The sequence below is a fragment of the Rhinatrema bivittatum genome, chromosome 9 (assembly GCF_901001135.1).
Source record: "Rhinatrema bivittatum chromosome 9, aRhiBiv1.1, whole genome shotgun sequence".
Lineage (NCBI taxonomy): Eukaryota > Metazoa > Chordata > Amphibia > Gymnophiona > Rhinatrematidae > Rhinatrema > Rhinatrema bivittatum.
Genome location: NC_042623.1, coordinates 35,729,996 through 35,756,702, shown reverse-complemented (window position 1 = coordinate 35,756,702; position 26,707 = coordinate 35,729,996). Strand labels below are relative to the sequence as shown.

The 26,707-nt window shown below is 45.6% G+C and overlaps 1 protein-coding gene across 4 annotated transcripts in view; it reads right to left on the bottom strand.

Annotated features, from left to right (window-relative positions):
- SHANK3 (SH3 and multiple ankyrin repeat domains 3) overlaps positions 1 to 26,707 on the bottom strand; it is a 1,690,229-nt gene that overhangs the window by 1,233,570 nt on the left and 429,952 nt on the right. The gene's annotated exons all lie outside the window — the stretch shown is intronic.

The following is a 26,707-nucleotide window of genomic DNA, read 5'->3' as shown; positions in this document are numbered from 1 at the left end:
TAATCAACAAAAACATTTTCAATGTGGAATAGGATTCAAAGTAAGCAGCAGTAGGTACTGTGAAGTCACATATGCTACTTCCATTTCTTTCTTGTAAATGTTCTCTGCCATGGGAGGACTCAAAACCAAAACAATGAGAACTTTCTACAACAGAAAAGCACTTCTAAGGTCTCAAGCAGGAAGATATTTAATCATAATTATACAGTACACTATCTTCCTGTCTACTTCTGTGCTCCACAAATTACTTTGCACTTCTCTGCCACAAAGTGTGAATTCTGGTATAAGTGGGCTGGGTTGTGAATCCTGCTATGCAGAGAGGCTGAAAATGTGGATCTTGGCACTAGTGTGCTAGAGTACGGATCCTGATGTGTTCAGATGCTGGGCGTATGAACTCTGGAATGAGTTCATACGCTGGAATGAGGCGCTCAGGGTCTGGCCATGTGAATCCTGGCACTAGTAGACTGGAGTTAAAGCTGGAAGTATAAATTCATATACTACTGCACTGAAATATGGATAGTGCTTTGCTGATGTCCAAGAGATTATATCCTGGCACACATACATTTGGGTAAGATTCCTACTGTGCTCAGTAGCTGGTGTGTGAATCCTAACACTAGTGTGCGTTCAGATCCATGTATCCACTGAAGCTGAAGTCTTTTATTTGTGATGGAGCCACAAGGGATGACATGTTAAAGATGAAGTTAATGTCAGCTTTTGCAGTTAGCTGCAGTTTTAATAACAGTAATGCCCCCGGTGCGGAGAAGTATTGGCTGCAGCTGTTCTCTGGCTCAGCCCAATCTCTTCTCCCTAGTAACATTGAGTTATAGAGCAATTACCTACATTTTCTCCTCCAGGGAAAAGGTGGATAACTCCAGACTGATGTGTAATAAACATAAACACAGCAATAATACAGCTTTTCAGTGTGGATGTGTCTCTTCCTGAGCACAAAGACCTGAAAACGTTATTCACAGACAAGTCCTAGGGAGCTACCTGTGAGCACACAACATATATATGGTTTATACATGAGGACAAGATACTCTGTTGCCTTCAAACACTGCCATAGCTTCTTATATCATTTTGTAATTGTTTATTCCCATCCCAAAACATTCTGGGCTAGAGTGTTTTATGCTGTATGCATGAAATCCTTCTGTCATCATTGGGCAAGATGAAGGACTGACCAAACATCATGCAACAGTTATTGCTTATCTTTTAATATATCTAACATTTTTGCACATCTTGGTCTCTGCCTTGTGCCAAATTTATGTCTTAAGCAAATTTTGCACTATCTAAGTATTGCGCAATAAGAGGTGAACATTCAAAAGTTCTAGGCACCTAACTTTAAGCTATTAGGCACCATCGGGCCGACACAGTAAAAATCGCGGGAGAGCAGGCAAGCGCCCGCTCTCCCGGCGCGCGCACAGGCCACTCTCCTGTGCGCGCGATTCAGTACATTAATTTATTTAAATTAGGGCCCGCGGTAAAAAGAGGCGCTAGGGACACTAGCGTGTCCCTAGCACCTCTTTGTGGACTGGAGCAGCGGCTGTCAGCGAGTTTGACAGTCGACGTTCAATTTTGCTGGCGTTGGTTCTCAAACCCGCTGACAGCCACGGGTTCGGAAACCGGAAGCCGGCAAAACTGAGCGTCCGGTTTTCAACCCACGGGCCCATTTTAAATTTTTTAAAATTTTTAACTTTTTTTAACTTTTGGGACCTCTGACTTAATATGGCTGCACATTTTACTTACTGTATCGTGCGGGAATGACTAATAGGGCCCTCAACATGTATTTGCATGTTGCGGGCACTATTAGTCTCGGGGGGGGGGGGGGTGGATGCGCGTTTTCGACACGCTATTAACCCTTACTGAATTTTCTTTGCTCTGGCCCTACTGAATAAGGGGTAAAGCTAGCGCGTCTAAAACGCACGTCCAAATGCGGGTTAACAGTGTGCTCCACCAGAAATTTAGGCACTTAAAAAGTGGGTAGGGCCAGAGCAAAGAAAATTAATTAGGTGCTCTGTGCTGATTTCCAGCAGTAGGTGCCCAACCTAGGCACCAACATTTAGGAAAAGAAATAGCAGGCCTAGATTTAGGAATCTGTTTTAGAAGCCCAAATTTGATTAGTTTTCAACCTGAAATTTAGGTGCCTAAAAACTGCTGAAAATTCACCAAACTTTAGAGACCTAAAACTGAGGCACCTAGGTTTGGCACTCAGTTTTCTTTGAAAATCAGCCTCTAAGTCACATTTTGTACCATTTTTCAAGGGGGCTTGCTAATGCACAGTTATTTTGAGGAGGAGCTCTGTTAAGTAATATAGAGGTTGATATTCAAAGGATTTGTTTGTCTAACTTTGAGAGACAAATCTCCGAGGTTTAAATTACCTCTGCACCAACTACCCTTCATGCTGAGCAGGCAATTTTGTTGCGGCAAATCATTGCCTGCACAAAATTTACCCATATTAAAAAAAAGTATGGCTGGAGGCATTTCTGGAGTGCAGTAAAACTTTAGCCAGTCAGTACTCATATTCATAATTGTCCAACTAAAGTAATGCACATACTTTAGCTGGTCACGGAGAAAGGCTGTCTTGAAGTTATCCATATAAAGTTATTAGATAGTTAGCAGGATAACTTCATCCAGATATATAGCAAGTTTGCTTACAATAAATGGTGGTTTCTTTTTCTGTTAATAAGCAAGTTGAATTAGCCGTGACATGTGGGAATTCCCAAGCTGAGGGCTGCATTGGAGCATTTACTAAGTAAGCAACCTAGACTCCACCATGGAGAGTAGACTACTGCGAGAACAGGTTGCACAAAACTGTTTGTCCAAATTTACTGTCATTTCTTAAGAGATTGTCCAAACAGTAATGGGATGAAAAGGTATGGACAGACAACATTTATGCAGCTTTGCAGATGTCTTGGAGAGGTACTTCTCACAGATGGACAACAGAAGAGGCCATAGCTCTCACCTGATGAGCTTTGACGGAGTCTGTGATTTGTAAACCTGCTGAATAACAGTGCTTATTCTTAATGCATTCTGCTATCCAGTTTGACAGTGTGCATTTCATGACAGCTGCTTCAAGTCTGTTAGGGTCGTATGAAACAAAGAGCTGCAAAGCTTGGCAATGTGGCAGAGTTCTTTTCTTGTAGTATGCCAGACCTCTTTTCCAATCTAGCATTTGAAGGGTCTTCTCACCTTCATGTGCAAGTGAACATGGAAAAAAGGTAGGTAACACAATGGGTTGATTGATATGGAAAGCCAAGACCACTTTTATGAGAAACTTAGGGGGAGTACAGAGCTCCAGTCTATGGTGTAAGAATTGCATATATGATGAATAATGAACAAGAGCTTGGAGTTTGCTGACTCTTCCAGCCAAGGTCACTGCCACAAGAAAAACTACTTTCCACATCAAAAACTTAAAAGAAGTGGTCTCTAGAAGTGGAAACCATGGCGAGGGCAGTGGACCCCTAGCCTGAGTTAGGGTTGATGCTACCTGAGAGGGTAAACCCCAACAGGTTCCCAATGTCAGGAGGCGAGACCGGAGGAAGACAGGGGCCGGCTGAAGCTTCACCAATACCAGTCCACATTCCCCGCAGGTTGAGCCCTTGGGTGCCGGGACCGGCTGGACTTAGGTGGGCCCCTGAGGCGTAGTATTGGTGTCGAGTCCGGAGCTGGATCAGGTGGATGGCCAGAAGGATGAGACAGGCAGAGTTCAGATGCCAGCAGCAGGAGAAGAAGGCGGGCACCTGCCAAGAGTCGGGAGACCGAAGGCAGGCTGACCAGGGATGGCCAGGGGTCATGTCTCCGCCGGAGGGTAAATAAGCAGAGAGAAGTCCAGACCAAGATTCAGAGGCAGGCGGCAGATGAGCAGAGTGAGGTCCAGTCCAAGATTCAGAGGCAGGTGGCTGACGAGCAGAGTGAGGTCCAGTCCAAGGTTCAGAGGCAGACAGCTGTCAAGCAGAGTAAGGTCCAGTCCAAGCTTAAGAGCCAGGAGATCCATCTGAAGAGACTCCAGGGAGAGGGGCGCAAGGCCAAGTCCTGGAGCAGGAGAAAGGCAGTGGAACAGGAGTCAGGTACTGGAACAGGAGTCCGACAAGGACAAGCGCAGGATCCCAAGAGAAGCAACGCAGGAGACTCATTGCCAAGCCATCTGGGTAAGGCCCGAGGGAGCCTTATATAGTCTGGCACTGATGATGTCATCCTCTGGGGCGGTCCCAGGTTTCCCGCCGAAGGCCCTTTAAATAGTTGCTGGTGCTGCGCGAGTGCACCTAGGGGGAACCCCGGGCAGGGGCGGAAGCTGATGGCGTCTCATGCGCTGGCGATGCCGGGGAGGCCCCGGTGTTGGCGGCTGCTAGCGGAGAGGAAACAGCAAGGCAGGCTGTGGCAGCTGATGTCCCAGGCAGGGTGTGGAGGCGTGCCACACTAGAGGTTCAAAAGGCAGCTTCATCAACTGAAAAATGACAACATTCAAGTCCTATGGGACCAGAGGCTATTACATCCGTGATCTCACATGCCACAATCCTTTCATAAATCTCAGTACCAGTGGATGAATAGAGATCGGTTTATTTTCCACCAAAACATGGTAAGCCGCTAAGGCACTGAGATGTGCACTTATAGAGTATGTAGCGAGGCCTGAGTCAGAAAGGGAATGCAAGTATATTATCAGATGCTCGGGCTTGTAAGAAAAATGATCTAAGGTGTTTTGATGAAACCTCTTGGAATATCTTCTCCATTTAACATAGTAAAATATTTATAGTAACATAGTAATAATGGCATAAAAGAACCAAATGGTCCATCCAGTCTGCCCAGCAAGAATCTTCTGGTAGTATCTGCCATGCAGATTATCCCCATGTAGTACCTGTCGCTCCATGCAGTTATCCCCCCAAGCCTTATGATAAAGGTAGTAATATTTACAATCAAAACCAAACAACTGTCAAACCCATAAAAAATTACTGCAAGCAACATAAAGGTATAGTTTTTCCTAGTTGAGGGTTTTCTAGCCGAAAACACTATATCTCCACATCTTTGGGCAAAGAGAGACCCCTGATTATTGAGCATTCAACACCCAAGCCATCAGGTTGATGAATGGAAGATTTGGATGATAAAGCATTCCTTCATCTTCAGTCAGCAAGGCAGGGTCTGACCCCATATAGAGTGGAGGACTGCTGGAGAATTGTACAACATATGCAAACTACGTTCATCTAGTCCATGCTGGAGCTATGAAGATCAGCAAGCATAGTCTTGCAGTAGCTTGTTTTGTTTGGCGGTCTGTGGACTCCTCCTGCGAACTACTGTACTTACCCCTCAGGCTGGGCCTCCCATGTTGCTCCCTGGTGCCAGACTGCCTTCCCCTCCAGCCTGGCAGGATGTTGTGCCTTGACGCGACAGGATGCTGCTGCCGACTATCGTGGCAGAATGCTGCCAGCACCACCGGGCCCTGCTCCTCCTAGGGCGTGCACAAATCCAATGTCATCGATTTTAAAGAGCCCGCAGCAGGAAAGACCAGTAGGTGCCTCCTGATGACATCACTCCTGTGCTCTATAAAAGGCCCCTGCAGACGCTCCTCCAGTGCCTAGGCAATAGGTCTCCCTATATCCTTGTAGAGTGAGCTGCCTCAGGTCCTTGTCTGCATTCTCCAGTTCCTGCACTCTGTCTTCAGTTCCAGTTGTCCTTGTCTCTCTTAAGTTCCAGTTCTTGTCTTTGCCTTCAATTCTTCAGTCCTTCAGTTCTTCAGTCCTTCAGGTCCTCAGTCCTCAATTCTCCATGTCTCTTCATCTGCCTGCCTGTTCTACTCCTTGCCTTCCTGCCCTGTCCATCCATCCCATCTTTCCCTTTGGACGGATACCCAGTATTGATTTTAGCTTGCATTCTGGATCTTCCTGAACACTGCCTGCCACTGATCACTGCCTGCCTTCTGGACCTTCCTGAACGCCGCCTGCCCCTGACTCCAGCCTGCTTCCAGATTCGCCTGTACCACATCTACTCCAGCCCAGTGGCCTCAACGGTCCTTTTGACCATTAGCAGAGGCCCCCACCTAAGAACTACTGGCACCGGCACCGGCTCCCAATGCTCAATCCAAGGGAAATGTGGGCTGGTAGAGGCGAAGCTCCAGTTGAGCATCTGCCTCATCTAGCTCCGCCTTCTGACGGTGGGGACCTGCAGTGCTCCTCCCTGCAGGTTGCACCAACTCCACCTTGATTCAAGGGTCCACAAGTTCAACATAGCTTTTGTACTGTCCTGGCGATCAAAGGTATCAGAGGAAAAGCACACATGTTGTTTGTTCTCTTGAGTTAACCTGAGATTGCTGGGTAGAACTGAATAATCAAGTTTTCTGTTCTGCTCCAATGCGAATAGGTCTTCTGATGGCAGAATAGTCTGTCGACTGCTGATTGTAGAGACCACAAGTGTAGATGAAATACTCTGCTGAGGTGATCAGCCATTGTGTTGGAGATCCCTAGAAGAGCTCAGTTGCTGATTGCCCATTGCCAAATCTTGAACACTTCCTGGCAGAGCGTCCACAACCCTGTGGACCCCTGTTTGTTGATATAAAACATTGAGGCTTGGTTGTTGGTTTGAATCAAAATAATCTTTCCTTGGAGAAGATGTGTGAATGTCATCAGAGCGTATCTGATAACTCTTAGTTCCAGCAGATTGATTTGAAAGGGGCTTGTCTTGAAAGACCAAGTGCCTTAGGTCCGAAAGAATACTGTGTGGGTGCCCCATCCCTTCATGGAGGTGTCCATTGCTAGGGTTACTTGATGGGGGAGAGTGAAATGTGGAGCTCCATTCTGAAGCATGTGGGGGTTCAACCACCAGTGCAATTCCTGTTTCATATTTCCTGAAACCTGTACTATCAACAACAGTGGTTGAGTTAGTGTTACCTCACGGCGTTCTCTGGCGTTGGGGGCCGACCCCGATGCTGGTCGACGACGACTTCCAACGGCAGCGTGGGCCAACGTGAGCAGCGTGCAAGCCCTGCCCATCAGAACGAGTCAGACTTCCACCCGGAAGTTCTCGCGTTTGTGCGGGAAAATTTAGTATTTACAGAGCTGAGAGCAGCACAGCATTGCCTCAGCTTCAGGCTTGCTGTGCTGGTGCTTCCGTGGCATTTATCTTCATTGGGGTTGGATTCTGGATGCTCTGCCTGCTGCCTGCCCTGACTTGGATCGGATTCTGGACTTGCTCTGCCTGCTGCCTGCCCTGACTTGGATCGGATTCTGGATTTGCTCTGCCTGCTGCCTGCCCTGACTTGATTTGGATTCTGGACTTGCGTTGCCTGTTCACTGCCCTGACTCAGGACTGTGTTGGCTGTTCCTGCAGCTGAGCCCAGGGATACCCTATCGCTGCCTGCGACATCCTTTCTCCATTGGCTAAGGTAAGACTGGGAGTTACTTTGGATCCACATTACACACACCGTAACAGTTAGTTGGTCCCATTAACTGCGTGGACCCCACTGCAGGCAACGGATGTGAAAGCAGGTTAGTAGGACCACATGAATATCTGTTGCCATATGACCAAAGGCAACAAGAATCTGTTGGGCTGTTGAACGCTGAGAGGTGAGCATTCAATCTGACAGTAAAAATGCCTTTTCTTATAGTGAAGCTATCCATGCTCCAATGAATTTTATCCTTTGAGTCAGCACTAGATTCGACTTCTCAAAGTTCACCATAAACCCTAAATCCTGAAAAAGACAGATTCTCTTGTGCAGGAAGAGAAACACTTCTTCCTGAGAAGTCGCTGTAATTAGCCAGTCATCCAGGTATGGGAAAACCTGAACTCCCTGATGACATAAGTGTGCCACTACCACTGCAAGGCAATTGATGAAGACCCTCAGAGCTGCCAATAGGCCATACAGGAATTCTTTGTATTGATAATGAGAAGAGTCCATCTTGAAGCGAAGGTAGCACCAGTGGGAATGATGAATAGGTATATGAGCATACACATCTTTCAGATCGAGAGTGCACAACCATTCTCCCTTCTGGATATAGGAAGAATCATGCTGAAGGAATTCATTTTTGTTACGTTTGGCAGTCCACAGGCTGCCCTCGCGAACTGCCACACTTACTCTCCTGGACAGGCTTCTGCTGACTCCCGATGTGGCCGAGCCAGTACTGCCCTCTTTGCAGCAGAGTGCTGCACTCTGATATTCCACCAGGGATCCATGTGACAGTACGTCACTGATTGCAAATGACCGCGCTCATCCTTAGATGTCTACATGCTCGTCGCTGGATTTAAAGGACCATGGAGGGAAAAGCCCCATGGTTCCCTTGGATGACATCACATGCTTAGGCTTATAAAAGGTCCTTACTAGTGTTCCTTCACTGCCTCAGCAATAGGTCCCACTACTCTTGAGTACAGCATATTGCTTCCAGCATTCCTGTTTTCAGCCTTCATCCAGCCATCTTCAGTCTCCATCCAGTTTGTCTTCAGTTCTCATCCAGCTTGTCTTCTCTCTTCGTCAGCTTGTCTCCAGTCTTGCTCCTGTTGTTCTTGCCCTTGCCTTCCTGCTCTGCCTATCCATCCCTTGTTTCCTCCCTCAGATGGATATTTGGTTTTGACCTCAGCTCAGATCTCGGACACCACTGACTGCTGCTTGCCTCTGACCATTACCTGGATCTCAGACACCACTGGCAGCTGCCTGCCTCTGATCATTGCCTGGACCTCAGACACCACTGACTGCTGACTGCCACTGACAATTGCCTGGACCTGGCGCACGCCTGATTGTCACCCGCCTTCTACCCAAGCTAACCATGGACCTTCGCTTCAGCCACCAGCAGAGACCCCATCGTAAGTCCTGCCAGCCCCGGCACCCAAAGGCTCAACCCAAGCTTGGCATGAATTCTTATTTTGTCCTGAGTAGAGTAGTTACACATATTAAGTGTCCTGGGTTTGGCTCCCTGACATTTCCTGAAAATTTGGAGATGATAGCACACCAGATAGGAAAGTTATTAATGGATGATAGACAGAGACATACATACACACACACACACACACACACACACACACAGTATGATAGCATAAGCTTCCCTCCCTTCTGAAAGTAGGCTAAAAATGAGGATCCACCAAACTGCACAATGCTAAGAAGGATAATACTGGCAATCTGAAGAATATAAAGTTGTGAGGTAAGTAACTTGCATACATGTAGCACCCTCTTCCAGAAATAAGAGACTTTCACACGAAAAGGCTGGATGGATTGGATTGGATAAGTCTTCTAGAAATAGCATTAAAAAAATCACAGAATGATTTGGGATTACAGTTTTAAAAAAAAACCTATGTAAAGAAGCAAGAATTGCCATGGCAACTGGCCTTTTCACTTGCTTTCTACAGTGACACACTCATACACCTTCAAAGTACTGTACTGTTGTGAAAATAGGCTGAATATTATTATATGAATCACACCAAGTGTTCTGAATAAAAGCCCAGTTATAAAATAAAGGCCACTGTTAAATACACCGAGAGCTGCTGGTAACATTAACCAGCAGAGGGAGCCTGGCTGGGATCACAGTGACTTCTGGCCTTCAGCATTACTGGGGCCTTCTGCCATTAGCCGTCTATGCAATACCCATTTTCTGATAAGGCTGCTTAATAATCTAGCCCAGAAATATTTGAAGAATAGCTAAAAAAAAAACAAAAAAAACCCCAAAAAATCTATCAGGCCAAGCAGGTGCCAATTACCTGCCAAGATACCGTAAGATATCGTAAGATACCGTAAGATACCGTAAGATATGGATACCGTAAGAGGTATGTAAGAGTTATACCGTAAGATAAGAGATATGTAAGAGATAAGATAAGAGATATGTAAGATATGTAAGAGATACCGTAAGATAAGAGATGTAAGATGTAAGATAAGAGATGTAAGATATGTAAGAGATACCGTAAGATAAGAGATATGTAAGAGATACCGTAAGATATGGATACCGTAAGAGGTATGTAAGAAATATGCCCATGTCAGAAATAATATTCAAGGGTGATGATTCAGAAGAACTGAAAGAAATCTCAAAGAACCTGGAAGATGTACTAGAGCAAATTGATAAACTGAAGAGTAGCAAATCACCTGGACCAGATGATATACATCCCAGTGTACTGAAAGAACTAAGTAATGAAATTGCGGACCTGCTATTAGAAATTTGTAAACAATCAGTAACATCATCTATGGTACCTGAAGACTGGAGGGTTGCCAATGTAACACCCGTTTTTAAAAAGGGATCAAGCAATGATCCAGGAAAGTACAGACCAGTGAGTCTGACATCTGTGCCAGGCAAAATGGTAAAACTATCATAAAGAACAAAATTACTGAACATATAGATAGGCATAGTTTAATGGGACAAAGCCAAGGGAAGTCTTGCCTCTCAAATTTGCTACTTTTTTGAGGGCGTAAATTCATATGTGGATAAAGGTGAGCCAATTGATATAATGTATCTGGATTTCCAGAAAGCAATTGATAAAGTTCCTCATGAGAGACTTCTTAATAAATTAAAAAGTCATGGAATAGGGGTCAGAGTCCTATTGTGGATTGCCAATTGGTTAAAGCAGTGGTCCCCATCCCTGACCTGGGGGTCCACCAACCAGTCAGTTATGGAGGCAGTGCATGCAAATTTTCACTCATTCATATTCATTGTGGATATCCTGAAAACCCACTGGCTGGGGGCCCCAAGGACAGGGTTGGGGACCACTGGGTTAAAAGACAGAAAATAGAGAGTGGGGCTAAATGGTAAATTTTCCCAATGGAATAAGGTGAATAGTGGAGTTCCTGAGGAATCTGTTCTGGGACTACTGCTTTTAAATAAATTTATAAACAACCTGGAAATGGGAATAACAAGTGAGGTGATCAAATTTGCATAGGACACAAAATTATTCAAAGTTATTAAATCACAAGAGGATTGTGAGAAATTGCAAGAGGACACTGCAAAGCCAGGAGAGTGGGCATGCAAATGGCAAATGAGATTTAAGGTGGATAAGTGCAAAGTAATACACTATGGGGTAGATTTTAAAAGGTGCGCACGGGTGTACATGTATGTCTGATTTTATAACATGTGTGTGCATGTTATAAAATCGGGGGTCGGCACGCACTAGGGGGTGCACAATTGTGCACCTTGCGCACGCTGAGCCCGCTCCAAGTCGCGCTGCCTTCCCCCGTTCCCTCCCAGGCCACTGTGAAATTGGAGCGGCTTCAGAGGGAACTTCCCTACCCCACCTTCCCTTCCCTTACCCTACCTCCCCCGCCCCTTCCCCCCTACCTTTTCATCTTCTTTTTTTTGTTACAAAACTTACTTCAGCCCTGGGGCTGAAGTAAGTTGCGCGCATCGGCCAACTGCCAGCGCAATCCCCGGCAGAGCTGCCATGCGGAGGCCTCTGGCCATGCCCCCGGACCACCCCACGCTGCCCCCTCTCCACCCCTTTTTGCAAGCCCCGGGACTTACACGTGTCCCAGGGCTTTAGGCCCGGCAAGCGTAACCCTTTGAAAATCCGGCCCTTCGGGAAGAGTACCCAAATTAAAGCTACACAATGCAAGGTTCCACATTAGGAGTCACCATTCAGGAAAAGGATCTAGGCATCATCGTTGATAATACGTTGAAATCTTCTGCTCAGTGTGCAGCAACAGGCAAGAAAGCAAGTAGAATGCTATGGATTATTAGGAAAGGAATGGAGAATAAAACAAAGAATATCATATGCCTCTGTATCACTCCTTGGTGCGACCTCAACTTGAGTATGGAGCCGGATTTTAAGATGTATGCGCGGGCGCACAAATGTACGCCCGATTTTATAACATGCGCGCGCAGCCGCGCACATGTTATAAAATCCGGGGTTGGCGTGCGCAAGGGGTTGCACATTAGTACACCTGCGCGCCGAGCCCTAGGGGAGCCCCGATGGCTTTCCCCGTTTCCTCCGAGGCCGCTCCGAATTGCCGACTTGTAACCCAAGCTACAAATTGGTGCATTTGTCAGAAAAAGACAATAAAGCATCATAAGAAATGTGCCCTTCAGCTATATCAGCACTCCAGGCTCCATGGTACTAATGTCACTTCCTGCTAGATTTGGTTTGAATGCAGCAGCGTCAGCATCTGGAGTGTTTGTGCTTGTTATCTGGCAGTTAAATGCCAATTGAAAATACAGGCCTATATATCTCCGAAAAAATGTAAATTTAGAGATACAAATTCAGTGAGCTGGTGAGTGGGAAAGTTACCCAGGTAACTTTACCGGATATTCGGCACCATTTATCCAGATAAGTATACTATTGAATATACCCAGCTAAACTTATCCTGGTAACTTTAGAACCGGTATTTTTCTGACCAAATTTACATGGCTAACTTTAGCCAGGTAGCACTGAATATCAGAACTGACAATCTAAAATTTAACTAAGCCTCATCACCACCTTTTTTTATCCAACTAAAGTTTGTGCATTAATGATAAAATTTATCCACGAAGTGGAGGAAAATGTTCAAATCGTGGCTTTTGTATAGGTAACTCCAAAAGATATCTGGACAAAGCCTTTGAATATATCAACCTCATAGTATTTGCTCTAAATTTAGAATGTTTGCAACCTCTGAGATACACAAACATCTCAAACTCTTAAAAAAGATACAGTAATCATGAAAAATTAAGAGCCACTACTGTAGCTGATCTTATACAAAAGTAGAATGAAGAACTACAAACTTCGGAAATTTTATTGGCATGACATTGGAATGTTTTGCTAAAGTAATACATGTAGTGGTTACAAAAGAAAAGAATATTATAATATTAATAAGTAATAACAGTAAAATAAAAATACACAGTAACGAAAGGATGATAGCAAGGACAATTCTCAAGTTCTAGTGATGTTCAGTATTTTATCTCTGGTCAGATTACATTTCTGTCCCAGTAGCAATTACATATTTGCCTGTTCTAGCTGCTGTGTCTCCTGTTTCCCTGAGGATTTTATAGATTTTTTCCTGCTCATTCTTTTGTGGGAAGTCTTTGAATCTTTCTGTCAGCTTTGGGAAATGTACATCTCTTTTATCTTTGTATTTCATACAATGCAGGAAGAAATAAATTTCTGTTTCTGTTTCCCTAGTACTACATGCAAAGTCTGGTTTCTTGGAGTTTCCAGTTCAGGTTTTGTCTGCATGTTTCTGTTTCTAATTTGTGGTCACTCATTTTGTATGTAGCAGCACCCAGAGATATTGACTGTATAATGACAGATTCCCCTTTGGCAAATAAACTTCAGAGAGGTGCTGTTCCTAAAATGAGTATTCTAGAAGTGTACTCAACCCCCTTTACCTGTGAACCAATGAGGGTAAAACCATGCAGCTTTCATTATTTCAAGAACCAGGACTGCAGTAGAGCAAGTTTGTTTATCTGTAAACAGGGTTTTCCATAGTCAGCAGGACAAATTTGCTATAATATGTGGGTGACACCATCCAACGGCACCAATATGAACCCAGCTCTCAGAGCTCAGTAAAGACTTGACTAAACCAGTGGAATTATCAGAATTTATATTTTGGCTGGGCCCAAGTTTAACATGGATGGGCACTAGGCACACAGGTTTGAGCCATGGTAGTTATATTCTTAATGATAAATACTTTATTTTATTTATTTATTTATTTAAAATTTTTATATACCGGCATTCATGTTGCAAACACATCATGCCGGTTTACATATAACAGGGGTGTACTGTGAACAATTCAATAACCTATTTGTGTAGAAGGAAGCAGTTACAAATAACAAGGTAATAGAACTGGGAGGAGAGAAGAAAAGGGAGAGAATAACATTAGGTATAGGTATTTACATTAGTAATAACATTTTTACATGTGGAAGTGGTAGAATCTGGCTGAATAGAATTAATCGGTGTCCGGGAAAGCTTTTTTAAACAGCCAGGTCTTAAGTCTCTTCCTGAAGGTTGGGAGGCTGGGCTCCTGTCTAAGGTCCGGTGGGATGGAGTTCCATAGAAGGGGGCCGGCTGTTGAAAAGGCCCGATCTCTCAAGGTAATGTGTTTGGTAGTTTTGGCTGGGGGCACTTGAAGAGATCCTCTGAGTGTGTCTCTTGTTGGTCTGGAGGAGTTATAAATTTGGAATGGGACTTGTAGGTCGAGTGCGGTGTGTTGATGGATGGTTTTGTATATTATGGAAAGAGATTTGTAGAGGATTCTAAAGTGAACAGGCAACCAGTGGAGATCTTTTAGGATTGGAGATATATGGTCCCTCCTCCTGGAGTTTGTCAGTAATCTTGCCGCAGCGTTTTGTAACATCTGGAGGGGTCTAGTATAGGAGGAAGGTAGGCCCAGAAGGATAGAGTTACAGTAATCGATCTTAGAAAAAATGATAGCTTGTAGAATGGTTCTGAAGTCCTGAGTGTGGAAGAGTGGTCTGATTCTTTTCAGAACTTGGAGTTTGTGGAAACAGTCCTTGGTGGTTCTGTTGATGTAAGCTTTAGGTTCATCCGGTTATCAATTAATACTCCTAGATCTCTCACCTGTGTAGTAGTTGGAATAGTTGGAGGATTAGAGATGGCATTGTTATCTGGGGAGATGAGAAGCAGTTCTGTTTTAGAGGAGTTTAAAACTAGGTTTAGGTTAGCCAGGAGATGTTTAATTTCGAAGAGACAGTTTTCCCAGTGAACCAATGTTTTTGTGTAAGATTCTTTAATGGGTATCACGATCTGGATGTCGTCGGCGTAGAGGAAATGTTTGAGGTTAAGGTTGGAGAGGAGTTGGCAGATGGGTAAAAGATAAATGTTAAAGAGTGTAGGTGACAGTGAGGAGCCCTGAGGGACTCCTATGGATGCGTCCATTCGTGAAGATTCTTTGTTCTGTATCTTAACCTTGAAGCCTCTGTTGGAGAGAAAAGATTTAAACCATGAGAGAGCGGTGCCTGAGATACCTATAGAAGCCAGAATGGAAGTGAGAATGGAATGATTGACCGTATCAAAGGCGGCTGATAGGTCCAGTAGAATTAAGAGGAAGGATTGGCCTTTGTCAAGGCCCATTAATATGAAGTCAGACATGGAGATGAGGAGGGATTCTGTGTTCAGTGATTTGCGAAATCCGTATTGTGATTGGAATAGGATTTTGTTTTCTTCTATGTATTCGGAGAGTTGAGTATTGACAACTTTTTCTAGAATCTTGGCTATGAATGGGAGATTGGCGATAGGACGGAAGTTGTTGGGGTCTTTAGGATCCAAGTTGGGTTCTTGAGTAGAGGTTTGATGGAGGCCAATTTGAGGTCGTCAGGATATAGTCCTTGGGAGAGTGAGCAGTTTATGATGTCCGACAATGTTTTAGCGATGGAGTCAGGGATGGCCAGGAGCAGTTTGGTGGGGATAGTATCCAAAGGATGGGAGGAAGGTTTCATTCTTCTTATAAGAGTTTGTATCTCTAAGATAGAGATGGGTTCAAGTGTTTCCAGACCATTGTTGTTGAGGGATGATTGTTGAAGAGACTGGTAAAGAGCAGGGTCGGTGGGATTAGAAGGCAGATGAGTTAGAAGGCTGTTGACTTTGTTGTGAAAATGAAGAGCAAGTTCTTCAGCTTTGGGTTGTGCTAGGTCGTTGGGAATCTCCTGTGGGATGATTTGGGTGAGATTGGAGACATAGGCGAAGAGGGCTTTTGCGTCGAAGATTAAGTGGTGAATCTTGGATGCATAGTAGTCCCTTTTGGATTTAGAGGTAGTTGACTTGTATTGATGGAGGGTGGCTTTGTAGATGGATCGTGTATTGGTGCTTGGGGATTTGCGCCAGTCGCTCTCTTTCTGTCTTAGATTTTGTTTTAGCTTTCTTAGTTCTTCCGTGAACCATGGTTGTCTTTTGGAGGCGTTTGGGAGTGATTTTTGGTTGCTAGCGGACATAGCTTGTCGGCTATGGAATCTGTGATGGCTTTCCAAGAGCGGAGAGCTGTGTTCGGGTTTGAGAGATCAATGGATGGAAGTTGAGAGGCTAGGTGGGAGCTGAGGTCTTCTGTAGAGCAGGATCTTCTGTATGGGAAAGATGGTGAGGGCCCTTTGGAGGTGGAGGGTTTTTTCAATGAGAATGCGGTTGAGATAAGTGAGTGATCAGACCAAGGGACCTTCTTGCTTTTGAGGCGTGAAGAATGTTTGATGCCTGGGTTAATAAAGATAAGATCCAGTGTGTGGCCTGCTTTGTGTGTGGGTTTGGTAACTAATTGTTTGAAACCCAGGGCTGAGAGGGCTGAGAGAAAGGATTCACAGCTGGATGATGGGGTAGGGTTGTCCACATGCAGATTAAAATCTCCTAGGATAATTGCTGGAGCGTCCAGTTTGATGAGGGTTGTGATTTCCTCTACTAAGGGGGAGGGGTCTGTCTCAAGGAGGCCCGGAGGGGCGTAGACGAGTAGGATTTGTAGTTGTTCCGAGGTGAAGAGACCCATTTCTAGTTTAGAGTCTGAGTTGTATGGGTGCTGGATGAACCCGAGGTCTTTTTTTGATGCAAATAGGAGTCCTCCTCCTCTTTTTTTCAGTCGGGGGATGGAGAAGATGTCGTAGTTTGATGTGGGAAGTTGGTTTATAATTGCTGTGTCCGTGGGTTTGAGCCATGTTTCTGTTATAGCACATATATCTGGTTTGGTATCAAGGAGATAGTCGTTGAGGATTAGAGATTTCTTGGACAGAGATTGTGCATTGAATAGTGAAAGTGAGAATACAGTGAGGCCTAAGAGTTGGGTGATGGGTGTTATCAAAATTGGGGTGAATGATTTAAGGTTTCGGTGTAGCGCCTGTCGTTTGTGTTGTAGTATGAATGATCTGTTAGGTTTTCCTATTGCTGACAGGCTGTGTTGTAAAATAGGTATTGGGAAGGTGGGGAACATTTTAGCGTGTAGCGCTTGTGTTGTAGTGGTGCTGCGTTTGTGCTGTTGATGGACCGGGGGGAGAAGGCAGTCTTTGTGAGTAGAGGCTAGTTGGAGCCGGAGCTGGGAGTGTAGCCCTCCGGGGCTACACGAAGGGGCACACAAAGGGGCAGGCCCCTTTGTCGTGCGACGCCCGGCGCGCGACGCCGATCTGGGCGTCTGGGATTTAAAACCCCCGCTTACCGCTGACGTGGAGGTAGGTGTGGAGCCAATCGGCTGGTGCGGCGTCTTAGAGGGCGGAGCAGAGGGACTGGCCGCGTGGCCGGCGTTGGAGCCCTCGGCGGCGAGTGCTGTGCGTTTGGAGAGGCCTTGCCCCGACGGGCTTCAGCGCCGGATGCGCAGGCCTGGCAGCGATTTCGTCCGGGGAGCGGCGAGGAGGCAATCGCGGCAGAAATGGCACCGATCGGGGCGTCTGGGATTTAAAACCCCCGCTTACCGCTGACGTGGAGGTAGGTGTGGAGCCAATCGGCTGGTGCGGCGTCTTAGAGGGCGGAGCAGAGGGACTGGCCGCGTGAGGTAGCACTGAGGTAGCAAACCAGACATAGCAAACACCATTAATTCCCTGGACTCATCCAGCAATAATCTTTTCTATGAAAAAGCAACACTGCAAATACCTCAATATGTCCTAGAACAGCTTTTCTTAAGTGGGGAGAAAGCAAAGACAACTGTGGAGTCAGGATGGGCAGAGTTTTCAATTAACCCTATGGTACCTACTACCTCTTCAGTTTTGTTACTTGTGGTGGTTGTTTTGCTGCTATTCCTCAATGGCAGTGGGGAAGAGAGCAAAATTGAGAAGACAGAGGGCATCAAAACACGCTTTATTAATAATGAATAGACCCACTGAAAATAATAGGGCCTATACTAAATAGTGAGTGTTTTGGCATGTTAACACCTACATCTTTTTGAATAAGGCCTCTATAAAAGGGGTAGCCAACTCCAGGCCTCGACTTTACACTTAGCTGCCTGGGGTCCAGCCTGTCATACATCTTGCCTTCATAACGTACCTCAACCATTGTTCGTGCTTGCTACGACTTTTACAGGTCTTCCTTCTCAATATGAAGATTTTATAGATGTTTTCTCGAAGGAAAAGGCAGAGACTCTTCCCAAGCACCGATTGTTCGTCTGTGCTATTAATCTCCTTCCAGGTAGTACTCCACTTAGAGGATGAGTATACCCATTATCTTTACCCAAAACTCAAGCTATGTCACTCTATATTCAAGAAAATTTCAACGTGGCTTCATTCATCCCTCCAACTCACCAGCAGGGGCCAGATTTTTCTTTGTGGCAAAAAAAGACGGGACATTAAGACCTTGTATAGATTATAGAGGTCTTAATGCCATTATGCAGAAAGATAGATATCTACTTCCTCTCATTCCAGAGTTATTGGATTGTCTCCAAGGAGCTAATATCTTTACTAAACTCGATCTCAGAGGAGCATACAATTTAGTGCGAATTAAATCCGGAGATGAGTGGAAGACCGAATTTAACACACGCGACAGGCATTACGAATATCTTGTGTTGCCTTTTGGACTGTGTAATGCTCCAGCAGTCTTCCAAAATCTAATGAATGAGATATTTTGAGATCTCCTTAATACCTGTGTGATTGTGTACCTCAATGTGTACTCATCTATTCCAAGGATCTAAGAACTCATCATACTGCAGTTAGACAAGTTCTACAACATCTCCGGGAGCACCACCTCTATGCAAAATTAGAAAAGTGCTTGTCTGAGTAAACCTCACTTCCGTTTTTGGGGTTTCTGGCTTCTACTGAAGGTTTCTGCATGGATCCAGACAAAGTAGCTTGTATCCGAGACTGGCACCAACCACAAGGACTTCGAGCTCTTCAACGGTTTCTTGGGTTTTCCAATTTTTACAGAAACTTTATTCCTAATTACTCTCATCGCATGGCTCCACTCACAGCTTTAACAAAGAAGGGAGATGATGCACAGAACTGGTCTTCAAAGGCAAAAGAGGCTTTTAAAGATTTAAAGCAAGCGTTTCTTCAAAACCCTTGTCTTAGACATCCAGACCCAACATGCCCCTTTGTGGTTGAGGTAGACGCTTCAGATGTCGCTGTTGGAGCTGTTCTCAGCCAACACTCTGATGCTGTAATGCTTTTACTGTGCTCCTATTTTTCCAGAAAGTTTTTACTAGCTGAAAAAAATTATGGTATAGGAGATAAAGAATTATTGGCAGTCAAGTTGGTGCTGGAAGAATGGCGACAATGGCTAAAGGGGGCTTTGTATCCGATAACCATCTTCACAGACCATAAAAATCTGGAATACCTTAGCAAGACCCAATGGTTGAATCCCCATCAAGCCCGATGGGCGTTATTTTTTAGCCGTTTCAATTTTACCTTAAGATATCGACCAGCTACAAAAAACGTCAGAGCTGATGCCTTATCAAGAGTTTATGAGACAGATGACACTCCAACTCCTCTGCAATATATTGTGGATCCAGCATGAATAATTCTTGCAGCAGTACAAACAGTGCCAGTAGGGAAGACAGAAGTGCCCCTTCGATTTAGTCAAAAGGTGCTTGCTTGGGCTCATGATTCTCTATCAGCTGGTCATCCCAGTAGAATACGTACTCTTGAATTATTAAGCCATTACTATTGGTGGCCAACCATAGTGAAAGATACCCGATCCTATGTGGATTCTTGTCCAGTTTGTGCACAGCAAAAGCCTTTACCGGGGCACACTTGGGCACTCCTATAGCCTCTGCCTTTACCAAAAGCACCTTGGACCCATATATCCACAGACTTTATTGTAGAGTTGCCCTTATCTGCTGGCAATCAAGTGATTTGGGTAGTAGTAGATAGATTTTCAAAAATGGCTCACTTTGTTCCTCTTCCCAAGTTACCTACAGCTCCAGAGCTTGCACAACTATTCACACAACATATATTCCATTTACATGGGCTACCTCAACATATTACTTCCGACTGAGGATTCCAATTCACGAGCGAATACTGGCAAGCCCTTAGTAAAAGATTCGGCGTACAGTTAGATTTTACTATGGCATATAATCCCCAAGGTAATGGGCAAACTGAACGAGTAAATCGAACTCTAAAGACATTCCTTCGCTCTTTTGCCAACTCTAAGCAAGACAACTGGGTGTCGCTATTACCGTGGGTGGAATTCTCCCACAATATGCACACCAATTCAGCTACTAAAAATCTCCTTTCCAAGTAGTTTTTGGTTGACAACCTATTCCACCATTGCCTATGCAACTCACTGTTTCTTTGCCAGCTGCCCAACTTACATCCCAGCAACTCTTAGCTTTATGGGAAGACATCCAAGTAAATCTCACAAAGGCCAATGACTCTGCCAAAAGAACCACTGACAAACATCGACATCCAGCTCCTCATTTTTGTACTGGAGATCGAGTATGGTTAAGTACATGCCATATCTGTCTCAGAGTACCCTCAATGCGATTAGCACCTAAGTACATTAGACTTTTCAAAATTACCGATTGTTTAGGACCAGTAACCTATCGCCTTCAGTTGCCTTCTATGCTTTGCATACATAATTCTTTCCATGTATCCCTACTGAAACCATTAATAATTTCCTGGCCACATCGTAAGATACCAAAAATACCCAAAGTGGTATCCGAAGGAGATCAGATCTATCAAGTTAAAGAAATATTAAATGTGTGTCATCGTCTCCGACGTTGGGAGTATCTTATAGCCTGGGAGGGCTGTGGACCAGAGGAAAACACCTGGGAACCAGCCTCTCATATTCTAGACAAATCACTTCTTTTGCAATTCCATCAAGAACATCCACGCAAGCCTAAGCCTTTTTTTGATGGGGTGTAAGAGGAGAGGTACTGTTAGAAAACCCAGCCGCGATTTGCCATGGCCGGGCCTTCCTACCTGCGTCGGCGGGCCTAGAAGGTCTATTTTTGCCATCAGGGGTCCGCCACGCCGCTCCACAGGGGCTGCAGGCTGGTTGCCCAGCTCGAATCGCCGTTTTAGTAATGTTGGTGCACACCCCCTGGGATGCGTGCGTGGGCCAGTGACATCATTTGACATTTTAAAGGGGCGGCAGCAGGAGAACAAGACTTGAGACAGAAACCCTGTCATCTGAGTACAGTCTATTTAAAGTTAAATTGTTCTGTGTTCTTTGTCTTGGTAACGTTTAAAGTGGAGTGAAGGCAGCCAGTTTGCTTATCTCCAGCCTGATCCAGCTTGTCTTGTTCCAGCGTAGACTTGATCCTGCTCCAGCTTGATCCAGCTTGTCTTGTTCCAGCGTAGAGTTGATCCTACTCCAACTTGATCCAGCTTGTCTTGTTCTAGCGTTGACTTGATCCTGCTCCAACTTGATCCACCTCATCTTGTTCCTGCTTCAGCTTGATCCTGTTTCGTCTTGATCCTGCTTCAGCCAAATCTTGCTTCAGCCTGATTCAGCTTCAGTCAGATCTTGATATTCTACATTTCATTTACCTTTCTCTGTCGTCCCCAACATCTTAAGACTGAACTTGAGGGGAATGTGGACTGGTAAGAACTATAACCTGTTAAGTCTTCTTGCTTGCACCGCCTTCCACTGACTAATTCTCAGGGACTTCACCTTTGAGACAGTCTTCATTATGTCATGGAGAAAGGGTCCACGATCACAACACTGATGAGTTTTGAAAAAGCTGTAATGCTCGAAGTCTTGATTTTGGAACCCCTAAATAAATTGAATTTCCATAATCCAAAGTAGTTAAAATTTGTTCCTAGTAATCTGTGACCTATCATTTAAAACAACTTCTCACAGATGTAACCCTTTGGCCTGTGGCATGGTTGACACATCTTAGTAGGTGAACATACTAGGCCCACGCCAACAGCAGTTGAACTTAACTTTACTAGGACTGGATCAGGGGTTTCACCTATACCAGCTCATTCCCCGCAGGTTGAGCCCTGGGGTTCCAGGGGCCGGCAGGACAGGCAAGAGTCCTATAAGAAGCAGTCAGACATAGGCAGCAATTAGGGCAGGCAACAAGCAAACAGTATCTGGGTCCAACATCAGGTCAGGACAGGCAGCAGGCAGGCAGACTGAGGTACAAGCTGGGGTCAGGGCAGTCAGCAGTATAGAAGAGTAGTTAGTGTCCCTAGTAAGGGTCAGAACCAGAAGTCAGGTAGAGATGGAGAGGTAAGACAAAGAAAAGACACTGGGGGCTAAGACACAAGTAGGACAGGACAGGGCAAGAAAACAGTGAGACAAGGCAAGGCAAGACAAGGTAATGTAACAAAGAGGCAAGGAAACAAAGAAATGAGGCACACGGGAAGAAACTCACACTGCAAGGCTGCAGGAGGACCTTTTGCTGAGACAAACCTGTGGAGCACGGCTATGGTTTAAATAGGCGGATTGCTGACATCACCAGAGAGCACCAGCAGATGGATATCCTGCTGTGGGGCCTTTAAGAGGCACCACGCCATGTGCAAACATAGATAGGAGGCCTCGGGAACATGGCAGGATGGGGTCTTGGCCACATCAGTGGCATGGGGAATTGGGGGTGAGTGCAACTGGTCACGGGCCATCCTGCAGCTGGCCAAAACGTTACACAACCACAACACCTGGCCAATGTAACAATGATTTTATAAAAGAGCTTGAGGAATGATCTAGAAACAATACACCAAGGATCCTGTGTTCAGTTCTGGGCAAAATGGTAGAAGCTATTTGAAAAAATAAAATTGCTGACCATATAGATAGACATGGCTTAGCAGGAAAGAGTCAACATGAGTTTAGTAAAGGGAAGCCTTGCCTTAACAATCTTTAAGGTGTAAATAAACATGTAGATAAAGGCAAGCTGGTTGATAGTGTATTTGGATATTCAGAAGGCATTTGATAAAGTCCCCCATGAGAGGCTCCTCAGGAAATCAAAAGGACATAGGATAGGAGGCAGTATCCTATTGTGGATTGGTAACTGGTTAAAAGACAGGAAGAAGAAGGTAGAACTAAATCGTCAGTGTGTTGGAGTGATCACAAGTGTGTTTAGCATGTTTCAATCCTGACTCTACCACCGCAGAGTGTTGTGGTAATTGGACCACCTCAAGCCCCGGGGAGGCTTGGACTTTGTATTTTAGATCCAGTTCCAGGCCACCAGAAGGCACAAGGTCAGCATCTACCATATCCTCATTTGCAGATCTTTGATAAGTTTGTCAACCAGGATAGTTGCAGAGTCTCCTGGAGGTTGAAGGACCTGAAGAAGTCTGAAGACATCTGTTCTCATGTCCTTTTCTTTCCTAACACTGAGGGACAGCGTCTTTGCCAGCTTATCCAAAAACTCAGCATAGCAGAAATCCTCTAGAGGTGAGGTATGCTGAGACAAGTCCAGCAGGGGATCTGAAAAAATCCCATAAGGACATAAGAAATGCTATAGTGGGTCAGACAAAAGGTCCATCAAAGGGAGCATCCTGTCTCCAACAGTGGCCAATCCAGGTTACAAATAACTAATAGGAACCCAAAAAATACATCCAATCCTTCTTGCTCACAACCAGGGATAAGAAGTGGATTTCCCAGGTTTTCATGGCTAATACTGATTTATGGATTTTTCCTCCAAAAACTTGTCTAGACCGATTTTAAACCCAGCTATGTTAAATGCTTTCACCATATCCTCTGGCAACAAATTTCATAGTTTAATTGTATATTAAGTGTAAAGCAGAGTTGCTTACCTGTAACAGGTGTTATTCTAGGACAGCAGGATGTTAGTCCTTACATATGGGTGACATCATCAGATGGAGCCCTGTCCCGGAACACTTTTGTTTCTAGAACTTTGACTGGCACACTGAGCATGCTTAGCATGCCACTAACCCTGTAACCACCAGGGGTCCCCCTTCAGTCTCGTTTGTAGCAAAAAGTACGAGCAAAAAATAAAATAAGAAAACGTTATCGAACCCAACTCCGTGGGTGGCGGATGGGTTTCGTGAGGACTAACATCCTGCTGTCCTGGGAGAACATCTGTTACAGGTAAGCAACTCTGCTTTCTCCCAGGACAAGCAGGATGGTAGTCCTCACATATGGGTGAATAGCAAGCTACAGGCTGACTCATATGAATGAGGCCAAGCAGCACACAACATGTGCAACAGGCACAACAACTGGGGTGCTGTTGGCAAGGATGAGGCAGCCTGAAATTCACAGCGGATCGAGGTAGGACGAGTTGGGTTCCTAAACTGGGAATAAGTTTCTTAGGACAGACTGGCCAAAGAAAGTCTTGTCATCCTGCCTTGTCAAGACAGTAGTAAGCTGCGAAGGTGTGGAGAGAGCTCCATGTCGCAGCCTTGCAGATGTCGGCAATCGGTACTGAACGATAGTATGCTACTGACATTGCCATGGCTCTGACGGAGTGTGCCTTCACTCGTCCCTGAATGGAAGGCATGCTTGCTGGTAGCAGAATGCAATGCAGTCTGCCAACCAGCTGGAGAGTGTCTGCTTGCCCACCCCAACTCCAAGTTTGTTTTTATTGAAAGACTGCGGTGCGGTCTAAATAAAATGCAAGAGCACGCTTACAGTCCAAGGTGTGCAGAGCTCGCTCACCCGGGTGAGCATGAGGCTTTGGAAAGAAAGTGGGCAAGACTATGGATTGATTTAAATGGAAATTAGTTACCACCTTAGGAAGGAATTTAGGGTGAGTGCGAAGAACCACCCTGTCATGGAGGAACCTTGTGTAGGGTGAGTAGGTCACAAGGGCCTGTAACTCACTTACCCTGCGAGCAGAAGTGATGGCTACTAGGAAAAGTGCTTTCCATGTAAGGTATCTGAGTTCACAGGAGTGCAAGGGCTCAAAAGGCGTGTGCATGAGCCATGCAAGGACAACATTGAGGTCCCATGCCATGACCGGTGGCCATAGAGCAGGCTTAAGCTGTAATAGGCCTCTCATGAAGTGACTCACCAGGGGTTGAGCTGTTATTGGGGCATCCCCTACTCCTTGGTGGTAAGCAGAGATGGCACTAAGATGTACTTGGATAGATGACGTCTGGAGGCCAGATTCCGAGAGGTGCCAGAGATAGTCTAACAGATTTGATGTGGGGCAAGAAAAGGGTACCAAGCCCTTTTGTGTGCACTACAATGTAAACCTTTTCCATTTAGAATGGTAAGACCTCCGCGTGGAAGGCTTCCGTGAAGCTACGAGGACTTGAGCGACGTCCTTAGAAAGATTGAGTGGTTGAAGTATCAACCTTTCAACATCCAGGCTGTCAGAGACATGGTCTGGATGTTCGGGTGATGTAACTTGCCTTGATTCTGTGTTATCAGATTGGGCGACTTGCCCAGGTGAATGGGTTCCTGGACAGAGAGGTCGAGAAGTATGGGGAACCAAACTTGGCGTGGCCAATACGGGGCTATGAGTATCACTGAGTCCTGTTGTAGCTTCATGGGAGTCTTGCTTATGAGCGGAATAGAAGGATATGTATTTAGCAGGCCTGTGTTTCAGGGACGGGTGAAGGCATCCATGGTTGGTGCTCTCCGGTCCCTGCACAGAGAGCAGAAGCGTTCCACTTTGTGGTTCTGACTGGACACAAAGAGGTCGATGGACAGCTGACCCCACCAGTGGAAGATTCTGCTCGCAACCGAGGGATCCAGAGACCACTCATGAGGCTGGTCGGCTGAGGCGGTCTGCCTGTGCATTCTGTGTGCCTGGTAGATAAGTCGCTCGCAGTAATATGCAATGTGACAGGGCCCAGGCCCAAATCTGCGCCGCCTCCTGGCACAGCAGGTAAGAGCCTATGCCCCCCTGTTTGTTCAGGTACCACACTGCAACTTGGTTGTCTGTTTGAATCAGGACAACTTTGTTGGAGAGGCAGGCCTGGAATGCATAAAGGGCGTACCGCATTGCCCGAAGCTCCAGAAAGTTCATTTGATGGGTCGCTTTGTCTGTTGTCCAAGTCCCTTGAGTCTTCAAACTCAAGGGACTTGGACATGGGCTCCCCAACCTAGGTTGGAGGTGTCCGTGGTTAGGGTCACCTGAGGAGCCGGTTGTTGGAAAGGAAGACCCACTTGTAAGTTGGCTTTGTGTGTCCACCAGGCAAGGGACAGATGAAGCTGGCTGGTGATGTGTACCAGGGACAAAAGCGGTTGAGTAGCTTGTCACCACTGAGATTTTAGAGTCCATTGTGTCACTCTTATGGCGAGGCATGCCATTGGGGTGTCATGGACTATGGATGCCATATGGCCTAGCAATTTGAGTAGGTGGCCAGCCAAGGTTCTTTTTCGACGGCGGATAGAGCTGGCCAGGTTGGACAGCATAATCGCGCTGTCATTGAGTAAGAATGCCTTGTCCAGGGTCGTGTCCAGTTCTGCTCCTATGAAGGAGAGATGGTGAGACGGTGTTAAATGGGATTTGGAGTAATTGATTAGAAATCCCAATGAGTTTAGAAGTGTATCATGAGAACGAGAGAGTCGAGTGCTCCTTGTTTGGACTGGCTTTTTATGAGCCAGTCGTTCAGGTATGGAAAAACGTATACACCTCTGCCGTGAAATTGTGCAGCCATGACTGCCAGGCACTTTGTAAAGACTCAAGGCGCCGAGGCTAGGCTGAATGATAGTACCTTGTATTGATAGTGACTGTAACCCACCACAAATCATAGATATTTGCAATGAGGAGGGGAGATCGCAATATGGGCGTATGCATCTTGAAGGTCCAGAGAGCAGAGCCAATCTCCCTGTTGTAGCAGAGGAAGCATGGTACCTAGGGATACCATTCTGTACCGTTCCTTGTGAAGAAATGTGTTCAAGGAACGGAGATCCAGAATAGGCTGGAAGCTGACGGTCTTTTTTGGAATTAGGAAATCAGATATTTCCTAATTCCCTCTCCCCTGCTGATGCGATGGAACCGGTTCCACAGCTCTGGCCAACAGAAGGTTCGAGAGCTCTGACTCAAGTATTCCTGCGTGATTGTCCCAGCTCCGGA